The following is a 10,786-nucleotide window of genomic DNA, read 5'->3' on the forward strand; positions in this document are numbered from 1 at the left end:
GAGGAAGAAATGAAAATTTACCCCTCTGTGTCACATGGAGGTAATTTTAAGTCAATTTCCTTCTGATACTCTACATTAAGGATAATTAATTTTTGCCATGACTATTTTAAAAATTGTTTATAACCATACATCTGTTATCATTCTCTCATAGAAAGTACCCCAAGGGTTTTAAATAAGTTCTAAAGTGGTTAACAGCTAATTTAATTTTACAGGAAGATAACAGTTGTTCTGTGGGTTATATTTTCTGTTATATATTAAGGCCAAATAGTTTATAAGCCAATCCTCTTAAGTATGAAAAAGGTCATTTTTTGTTTAAGGCAAAACTACATAATTACCACTTAAATGTTACAGAAGCATAGGAAAAGATTCCTCCACTATCATCAGATTTATATCTCTATTAAAGATGATTCCTTTTTGTTTTGTCTTCACATTTGCAAAATAATTAGGCTTTGTCTTGAGGAGTCAACAATTGAAAATCTGTAAGAATGGTACAAATTTCTGTTGATGTAACAGTCTTCTGTGCATTTTTCAGAAGGCAGGAAGTATGCAATCTTGTGAACAACTTAGAAAGATAAAAGAAAACACTTCACAATAGGGAAGTTTCAGCAACTAATTTTGACCTAAAAAAATCCAAGAGTTGAATGCATATCTGATTAGAGGTTGCTATGCAAGCAGTGATTCAAGTTGTCCCTGACTTATTATATCCATCTTTACTGCGAAGTAGAATTACACAAGGCAATTGATTATCTTGTGCTCTTTTTTTAATCAGTAGAACAACTTAAACCCCTTCTATATTACCACTTTGTGGTACATTCAATTTTATGTTGATCTCTCCTTTGCTCTGCTGCTTATGTAAGTTTAAATGTATACACACACACAGAGCTTTGAAAAAGTTGACTTGCTGCATATCACTCAGCCGATGTAGTGGAAGAATTTAATTTCACATGCAAGTCTCCATGCCTCTTAATTTCCTTCTTGTTCCAAAATTCCATAATTTCTCCTCAGAATAATTTTTTTCTCAGTGCAAGCTCATAGGGGAAATTAGAGTATTTACTATTTCATTTGGATTCAAAAATTCATAAACCATGTCTCATTGTCTTACAGGTGTTTGCAAAGTCATTTGTCTTCTGGGAATAAGGATATGAATCCTTATTCATATCCTTGAGGATATGAATCCAGGTCTAAGATTTTCTTTTCAATCTGTGTATTTACAGCATACTATGCTATTTTCCACTAAAAGTAATGAGTAATAACCAGCAGATAAACAACATTTTTATAAGGCAAAAATAATTTTAATAACTTTTTCTTTTGTCAGTTATCTGAGAATATGCCCAGGTTTCTGGTTTTGGTAAGAAAGAAATAATAATCAATAGTAAATAAAAGAAACAAAAAGAAAAGATGATAATTATATAGAGGTCAAAAGTCATAATAATCAATATCAAGGAAAAAATATATATCACATAATATAAAATTATACTTAATATTTATAAGTAGAAATGTAATAATGAGGCAAAGTCATAAAATATTACTGATATTCATATGACACATAAACAACTTAAACAATTGAAGGTAAAAGTTGGTAAAATATCTGTCGACTAAAAATTAGTCACAATCTTGTTGGGGGAGTGTGTAATTTACTCGATTCTGTCTCGCCATAGCAAAAATTTGAAGTGACAGAATGACCAGTGTTACAGTTTCATGTTCAGATCAGTTTTATTTAGAAAGCAAAGGAAAATACATCCTGAGTCCTGAGGGCAGGTTGACCCAAAATATATGAAGAGAAGAGAAGCCCCCCAGTCCAATTTTTGTTCCTCTTTTTATATGTTTTTCTTTTTTTTCTCCTCCCCCTGGGCCTGCCCTATGTAAATTGGACTAGTCAAGACTGCTGTTTGTTTTACCTGAGGTCCTCACTCCATGCCTCGGATCTTTCTTTATTCTATTTTTGTGGGCTTTTTCCTTCTTTGTCTTTTAGCCACCACCATTCTGGACTCCTTTTTCCTATTCTAACTACCTAGCAACCTGAAAGTTGAGAGTTATTTTATTTGGTGGGAATGTTTAGGACTCTGAGCCTGGGAGACAGCATCTCAGTAGCTCTGAGAAAACTGCTCCAAGGAGGCAAGAGGTGGAGTCAGGCTATATACAGGCTTGCAAAAAAGGGAGCAGGCAGTCTGAACATCAGAAATCAGATATCAAGTTTAAGGAATATAGCATTCTGTGTATGGGAAGATGCAAGCCTCTGGGCTCACTGAATTTATTCCTTTTATATGCATGTCAGCTATCTGGAGCTAAATCCTATTTCTCTGTTCACCTTCAGTTCAGTTCAGTTCAGTTGTTCAATCGTGTCCGACTCTGCAACCCCACGGACTGCGGCAAGCCAGACAACCCTGTCCATCACCAACTCCCGGAATTCACTCAAACGCCTGTCCATTGAGTCGGTAATGCCATCCAATCATTTCATCCTCTGTCGTCCCCATCTCCTCCTGCCTTCAATCATTCCCAGCATCAGGGTCTTTTCATACAAGTCAGCTTTTCACATCAGGTGGCCAAAGTATTGGAGTTTCAGCTTCAACATCAGTCCTTCCAATAAACAGTCAGGACTGATCTCCTTTAGGATGGACTGGTTCTATCTCCTTGCAGTCCAAGGGACCCTCAAGAGTCTTCTCCAATACCACAGTTAAAAAGTATCAATTCTTTGGCACTCAGCCTTCTTTATGGTCCAACTCTTCCATCCATACATGACTACTGGAAAAGCCATAGCCTTGGTGAGATGGACCTTTGTTGGCAAACTAACGTCTCTCCTTTGTAATATGCTGTCTAGGTTGGTCATAACTTTCCTTCCAAGGAGTGAGCATCTTTTCATAGCTGCACTCACCATCTGCAGTGATTTTGGAGCCCAAAAAAATAAAGTCTGACACTTTTTCCACTGTTTGCCCTTCTATTTGCCATGAAGTGATGGGACTGGATGCCATGATCTTAGTTTTCTGAATGTTGAGCTTTAAGCCAACTTGTTTACTCTCCTCTTTCACTTGCATCAAGAGGCTCTTTACTTCTTCTTAGATTTCTGCCATAAGGGTGGTATCATCTGCATATATGAGGTTATTGATATTTCTCCCAGCAATCTTGATTCCAGCTTGTGCTTCTTCCAGTCAAGTGTTTCTCATGATGTACTCTGCATATAAGTTAAATAAGCAGGGTGACAATATACAGCCTTGACGTACTTCTTTTCTGATTTGGAACCAGTCTGTTGTTCCATATCCAGTTCTAACTGTTGCTTCCTGACCTGAAAACAGATTTCTCAAGAGGCAGGTCAGGTGGTCTGGTATTCCTATCTCTTTCAGAATTTTCCACAGGTTATTGTGATCCACACAGTCAAAGGCTTTGGCATAGTCAATAAAGCAGAAATAGATGTTTTTCTGGAACTCTCTTGCTTTTTCAATGATCCAGCAAATGTTGGCAATTTGATCTCTGGCTCCTCTGACTTTTCTAAATCCAGCTTGAACATCTGGAAGTTCATGGTTCACATACTGATGAAGCCTGGCTTGGAGAACTTTGAGCATTGCTTTTCTAGTGTGTGAGATAAGTGCAATTGTGTGGTAGTTTGAACATTCTTTGGCATTGCCTTTCTTTGGGACTGGAATGAAAACTGACCTTTTCCAATCCTGTGACCACTGGTGAGTTTTTCAAATTTGCTGAAATACTGACTGAAGCACTTTCACAGCATCATCTTTTAGGATTTGAAATAGCTCCACTGGAATTCCATCACCTCTACTAGCTTTGTTCGTAGTGATGCTTTCTAAGGCCCACTTGACTTCACATTTCAGGATGTCTGGCTTTAGGTGAGTGATCACACCATTGTGATCATCTGGGTCATGAAGATCTTTTTTGTATAGTTATTCTGTGTATTCTTGCCACCTCTTCTTAATATCTTCTGCTTCTGTGAGGTCCATACAATTTCTATCCTTTATTGAGCCCATCTTTGAATGAAATATTCCCTTGGTATCTCTAATTTTCTTGAAGAAATCTCTAGTCTTTCCCACTTTATTGTTTTCCTCTATTTCTTTGCACTGATCACTGAGGAAGGCTTTCTTATCTCTCCTTGCTATTCTTTCGAAATCTGTATTCAAATGGGTACATATTTCCTTTCTCCTTTGCTTTATTGACTATGCCAAAGCCTTTGACTGTGTGGATCACAATAAACTGTGGAAAATTCTGAAAGAGATGGGAATACCAGACCACCTGACCTGCCTCTTGAGAAACCTATATGCAGGTCAGGAAGCAACAGTTAGAACTGGACATGGAACAACAGACTGGTTCCAAATAGGAAAAGGAGTATGTCAGGCTGTATATTGTCACCCTGCTTATTTAACTTCTATGCAGAGTACATCATGAGAAATGCTGGGCTGGAAGAAGCACAAGCTGGAATCAAGATTGCTGGGAGAAATATCAATAACCTCAGATATGCAGATAACACCACCCTTATGGCAGAAAGTGAAGAGGAACTTGATGAAAGTGAAAGAGGAGAGTGAAAAAGTTGGCTTAAAGCTCAACATTCAGAAAACGAAGATCATGGCATCTGGTCTCATCACTTCATGGGAAATAGATGGGGAAACAGTGGAAACAGTGGCAGATTTATTTTGGGGGGGCTCCAAAAATCACTGCAGATGGTGACTGCATCCATGAAATTAAAAGACGCTTACTCCTTGGAAGAAAAGTTATGACCAACCTAGATAGCATATTGACAAGCAGAGACATTACTTTCCCAACAAAGGTCTGTCTAGTCAAGGCTATGGTTTTTCCTGTGGTCATGTATGGATGTGAGAGTTGGACTGTGAAGAATGCTCAGCACTGAGGAATTGATGCTTTTGAACTATGGTGTTGGAGAAGACTCTTGAGAGTCCCTTGGACTGCAAGGAGATCTAACCAGTCCATTCTGAAGGAGATCAGCCCTGGGATTTCTTTGGAAGGAATGATGCTAAAGCTGAAACTCCAATACTTTGGCCACCTCATGTGAAGAGTTGACTCATTGGAAAAGGGACGCTGGGAAGGATTGGGGGCAGGAGGAGAAGGGGATGACAGAGGATGAGATGGCTGGATGGCATCACTGACTCGATGGACATGAGTCTGAGTGATGGACAGGGAGGCCTGGCGTGCTGTGATTCATGGGGTCGCAAAGAGTCGGACACGACTGAGTGACTGAACTGAACTGAACTGAACTTGCTTTTTGCTTCTCTTCTTTTCACAGCTATTTGTAAGGCCTCCTCAGACAGCCTTTTTGGTTTTTTGCATTTCTTTTTCTTGGAGATGGTCTTGATCCCTGTTTCCTATGCAGTGTCATGAAATTCCATCTATAGATCATCAGGCACTCTATCAGCTCTAGTCCCTTAAGTCTGTTTCTCACTTCCACTGTAACATCATGAGGGATTTGATTTAGGGCATACTTGATGGCCTAGTCAGAGAAGGCAATGGCACCCCACTCCAGCACTCTTGCCTGGAAAATCCCATGGGCGGAGGAGCCTGGTAGGCTGCAGTCCATGGGGTCGCTAAGAGTCAGACACGACTGAGGGACTTCACTTTCACTTTTCACTTTCATGCATTGGAGGAGGAAATGGCAACCCACTCCAGTGTTCTTGCCTGGAGAATCCTAGGGGCAGGAGAGCCTGGTGGGCTGATGTCTATGGGGTCACACAGAGTCGGACACGACTGAAGTGACTTAGCAGTAGCAGCAGTAATGGCCTAGTGGTTTTCCCTACTTTATTCAATTTAAGTCTGAATTTGGCAGTAAGGAGTTCATGATCTGAGCCACAGTCAGCTCCTGTTCTTGTTTTTGCTGACTGTATAGAGCTTCTCCATCGTTGGTGCAAAGAATATAATCAATCTGATTTTGGTGTTGACTATCTGGTAATGTCCATGTGTAAAGTCTTCTCTTGTTCACCTTAAGGAGTGGCAGATGGCTAGTTCTTGCATTTTCCAGAGCTCCTCAGCAGTCACTGTAAGGGATGGTAGCATCTTCTGGATCACAGTTTTGGAAGCCCTCATTTACATCTGGAGCTGAGAAATTGCCGATGGCTGTGATATTTCTTGTTTATTAATATGGCAGGAAATATTTTTATTTCACTTATCCAAACATATTCCAATGACTTTTTAAAATCTTTGGCTATTAGAACATTACAATTATAAAAAAAATTAAACAACGTGTTTCTGTGTAAAAGGTAGACTGTACAGTACATACAGAGTCTTTTTGTAAAACAGTTTAAATCCTCTTAACAACTGGAAAATCCCATGGGCGGAGGAGCCTGGTAGGCTGAAGTCCATGGGGTCGCAAAGAGTCGGACACGACTGAGGGACTTCACTTTCACTTTTCACTTTCATGCATTGGAGAAGGACATGGCAACCCACTCCAATGTTGTTGCCTGGAGAATCCCAGGGACGGGGGAGCCTGGTGGGCTGCCATATATGGCGTCGCACAGAGTCGGACACGACTGAAGCGATTCAGCAGCAGCAGCAGCAATTGGTACACAGACTAAATACTTTGGAACTTTTATTTTGTTAGTTAGGGCCTTCTGAGAAGCAGATTTCAAAAATGGGATCATATGTGCAAGATGTTTATTGGCAAAACACCAGTAAAAAATAAGGGGCAGGTATCCCAAGAAGACAAGGAAAGCCTTAAGACCCCTGACCTCTAAGGAGGAAGGAAAGGAATGAGGATTGGCTGGATAGACTCAGTTTTAAGAGAGTTTCAGTCAGGCCTATGGGGAGTCCTCAAGTCAAAGATGCTCATTTGAGGTTTCCCAAATTCTCCATTGATGTTTAGATAAAACTCTTTACTTCCATAGAAAATTATACTTATTTATAGCTTACAGTTTCACAAAATCTGATTTTATGGGAATTTATAATTGTCAACTAAAAATTAATATAGTCACAACCTGAAAGTAGAGAGTTATTTTACTTGGTGGGAATATTTAGGGCCATGAGTTCTGAGAAAACTGCTCCAAGAAGGGAGGAGCGGGAGTCAGGCTATATACAAATTTGTAACAAAGAGGACAGGCAGTCTGATCATCAAAGATTATTGTGGTAAGGAAAATCAGTTATCAAGTTAACGAATTTAGCGTTTTTCTATGTATGAGAAGACACAAGCCTCTGAGCTCACTGAATTAATTCCTTTCATAGCCTCAGTTATCTGGGGCCAAATCCTGTTTCCTTGATCACCTTAAGGAGTGGCAGATGGCTGCTTCTTGCATGCCCCCTCCCCACCCAGCTCGTCAGCTGTCTAGGTGTGGTGTGGTGGCATCTGATGGATTGTAGATATTGTGTTCAGTTTGGGGAGACTTCATTCACATTTGGAGGCCAGAAATTGCTATTGGCTGTGACATTTCTTTTTTATTGATATGGCAAGAGATATTTCATTTCACAGCCATTCCCCATACTTATAAATTTGACCATATTTGGGAGACATTTCCTGACATTTTGTTTGTTTATTTGTTTTTGTCCCACTGTGCTGAGAGGCTCATCCCAGATTAAGCAAAGATCCTCATTGATATGTCATGCCAGGTATCAATTTCCAGATTAGGCTCACTGATAAATAATAAAGATTCTCTGGATCCTGTATCTTCTAACCTTTTAGAATCCAGGAGATATTTCCCTTGTTGCCTCTTCCCATACCGACAGTCACACTGTTACAATAATTCTGCATTTTAAATGTGATCTATTTCTTCAAGATGATTTCAGTTCAGGCTGTTCAGTCACTCAATCATGTCTGACTCTTCACGACCGCATGGATACCATGCCTCCCTGTCCATCACCAACTTGCAGAGCTTGCTTAAACTCACACCCATCGAGTCAATGATGCTATCCAACCATCTCATCCTCTGTCATCCCCTTCTCCTCCTGCCTTCAATCTTTCCCAGCATCAGAGTCTTTTCTAATGAGTCAGTTCTTCTATCAGGTGGCCAAAGTATTGGAGCTTCAGCTTCAACATCAGTCCTTCCAATGAATATTCAGGACTGATTTCCTTTAGGATGGACTAGTTTGAACACCTTGCAGTTCAAGGGACTCTCAAGAGTCTTCTCTTGAGTCAAGATGTTTAGCTATCATTAATTTGGCCAGAGGCCTGGCTATACACCATGTAATACAGAAGTCATCAATCTTATAAAATAAATAGACTACAAGTAATACAGCTAATAATATGACTAAAGCTACAAGTAGGGATTTAAGCCATGAGCTTCCCAAACCAAATCCTCTTCCTAAAAGATCACCACAGCTAGGAAGTGGATCATCTAAGGCAGAAATCTGATTTTTCACGTGAGTCATTAAATATGTTGCATTAGAGGATTCACCTGGTATGTAAATACAACATTCAGTTTGAATTAGAGCACAGGGGCCCCCTTGAGATGCTGTGTGGATATCAAGGGCCATACAATTTTGTAAGACAGCTTTTCTCATCATAGAGACCTCAGAATTGAGTAGGCTAATAGCCTGGTTGCTATCATTTAATGCCCTTTGTGTGAATTCTATTAAGGCTTCAATGTGAGAAATAATATCTTCCAATCCTACTGTAGGCACAAAAACAGCTGCTAAGTGATCATACCAGAGATATACAGATCTCTTGGTCCATCAGGCTCGTATTGATGATAAATTTTCAGGAATCACATCTAAATTTGTATGTAAGTGGCCTTAAGCCATTGAGTCCTATTAGGTGCCAGCCAGTATATTTTTGGATGATCTAGTATGAATCGCCAACCCTTGCCATTAGGTTTTTTAACTGACAGGATGGGACTGTTACAAGGACTAGTGCAAGGCATAATAAGCCCTTTATTAATATAAGCTGATATCAAGGGTTTTATTCCTTCCATAGCTTCCTGCCTCAATAGATATTGACAAATGTTAGGCTGGGATTTATTTTGGTCTATGGTATTTTTAATGGATGATGCAGAATGTATTCTCCCTATGTCAGTAGAGTCACATGCCCATAATTCTTTAGGTCCTAAGCCTCACAATTTTTCTTTTCTGCATCATCTTTATCATGGATCAAGAATATTATATGATGAGATATATATGATTGATCTTTCAAGTCTGAAAACATTTCTCCCTTAGGAGTAAAAGAAATCTAGGCTTCATAAGTTTCTAACAAATCTCTGCCTTTCAGATAAGTGGGGCACTTCCTACTAAGATAAAGGAGAGTTTTTCTTTAAGTTCTCCTAAGTAAAATTCTAAAGGTAATTAATTAAAAGCCTTAATGGGTGCATTGGAAAGCCCCACAATTTGCATTGAAGTTTTACTCTGGGGAAGAGAGCCTTTGATTTTGGTAGGATTTAAACTGAAATGATGACTCCCAGTGTCTATTACGAATTTAATAGTTTCTCCTTGAATATTCATTTCCACTTCTCCAATGGGAAGACTCCCCATGTCCCTATGCTGCTGCTAAGTCACTTCAGTGGTGTCCAACTCTGTGTGACCCCATAGACGGCAGCCCACCAGGCCCTGCCGTCCCTGGGATTCTCCAGGCAAGAACACTGGAGTGGGTTGCCATTTCCTTTTCCAATGCATGAAAGTGAAAAGTGAAAGTGAAGTTACTCGGTCGTGTCCGACTCTTAGCAACCCCATGGACTGCAGCCTAACAGGCTTCTCCATCAATGGGGATTTTCCAGGCTAGAGTACTAGAGTAGGGTGCCATTGCCTATGGAGCAGCCCTATTCTTGTTTTTTAACTTGAAATTCTGATTTGAAATCTAGTCTACTCTCAAATTTCTTTTTAAATTTTCTGCAGTCCCTTTTCCATGAGTGACCACGCCACTTGCAGTAAAAAGCATACACTAACTTTCTTTGTCCAGAGAAGGCAATGGCAACCCACTCCAGTACTCTTGCCTGGCAAATCCCATGGACAGAGGAGCCTGGTAGGCTACAGTCCAAAGGGTCGCTAGGAGTCGGGCACGACTGAGTGACTTCACTTTCACTTTTCACTTTCATGCACTCAAGAACATAATGGCAACCCACTACAGTATTCTTGCCTGGAGGATCACAGGGACGGGAGAGCCTGGTGGGCTGCTGTCTATGGGGTCGCACAGAGTCAGACATGACTGAAACGACTTAGCAGCAGCAGCTTTCTTTGTCAGTCATGGATCAAACAGATTTCTTAACCACCAACTGTCCTTGTTTACTTAATTGGTGCAATTGAAGGTTTATAATTTTTATAGAAGTGTATTTTTCCTTCTCTTTAATGGTTTTGGAAAGTTGGTCTGCAAGCATGATAAGGGCATTTGTATGTAATTTTCTGATGGCTGTGACATTACTTGTTTATTGATATGGCAGGAGATATTTCATTTCACATAATCTATAAATTGTAGATCATTGATAGCAATGCAAAATAATTGTTGCCTCTAGATACAAATAAAGTTATGGAGTGCAGGGATAACCCACCCCCAGTCTAGGACGAAAACAATCCTGTCTCCATTTGCACATGCATTTCAGTATAAATTTGTCTATTCTTTGAATTTTCCTTTGAAGCAGTTATGACATCAACTTGATATCCTTATAATGAGCTAAATACAGTTTTTAATACATATTTGCTTGAGAGTAATGATTTTTTCTTCTAACTTTATTTTTTTCTATCTCATTGGAGGATTTCCCACCATGTTGTCCAGTGGATTCTGTTAACAGAATCTGATAAACTTTGTCAATAAAGAAGACGACTTCATGGGCAATTAAAGTCCAAACACATATTTCTTGCATCCCAGAGATAAATTCAAAGCAGCAATAGAACTCTGGTGACTTTATTTTTTCTTTTTTAAATT

Source organism: Bos mutus, chromosome 4 (assembly GCF_027580195.1).
Source record: "Bos mutus isolate GX-2022 chromosome 4, NWIPB_WYAK_1.1, whole genome shotgun sequence".
Taxonomy (NCBI): Eukaryota; Metazoa; Chordata; class Mammalia; order Artiodactyla; family Bovidae; genus Bos; species Bos mutus.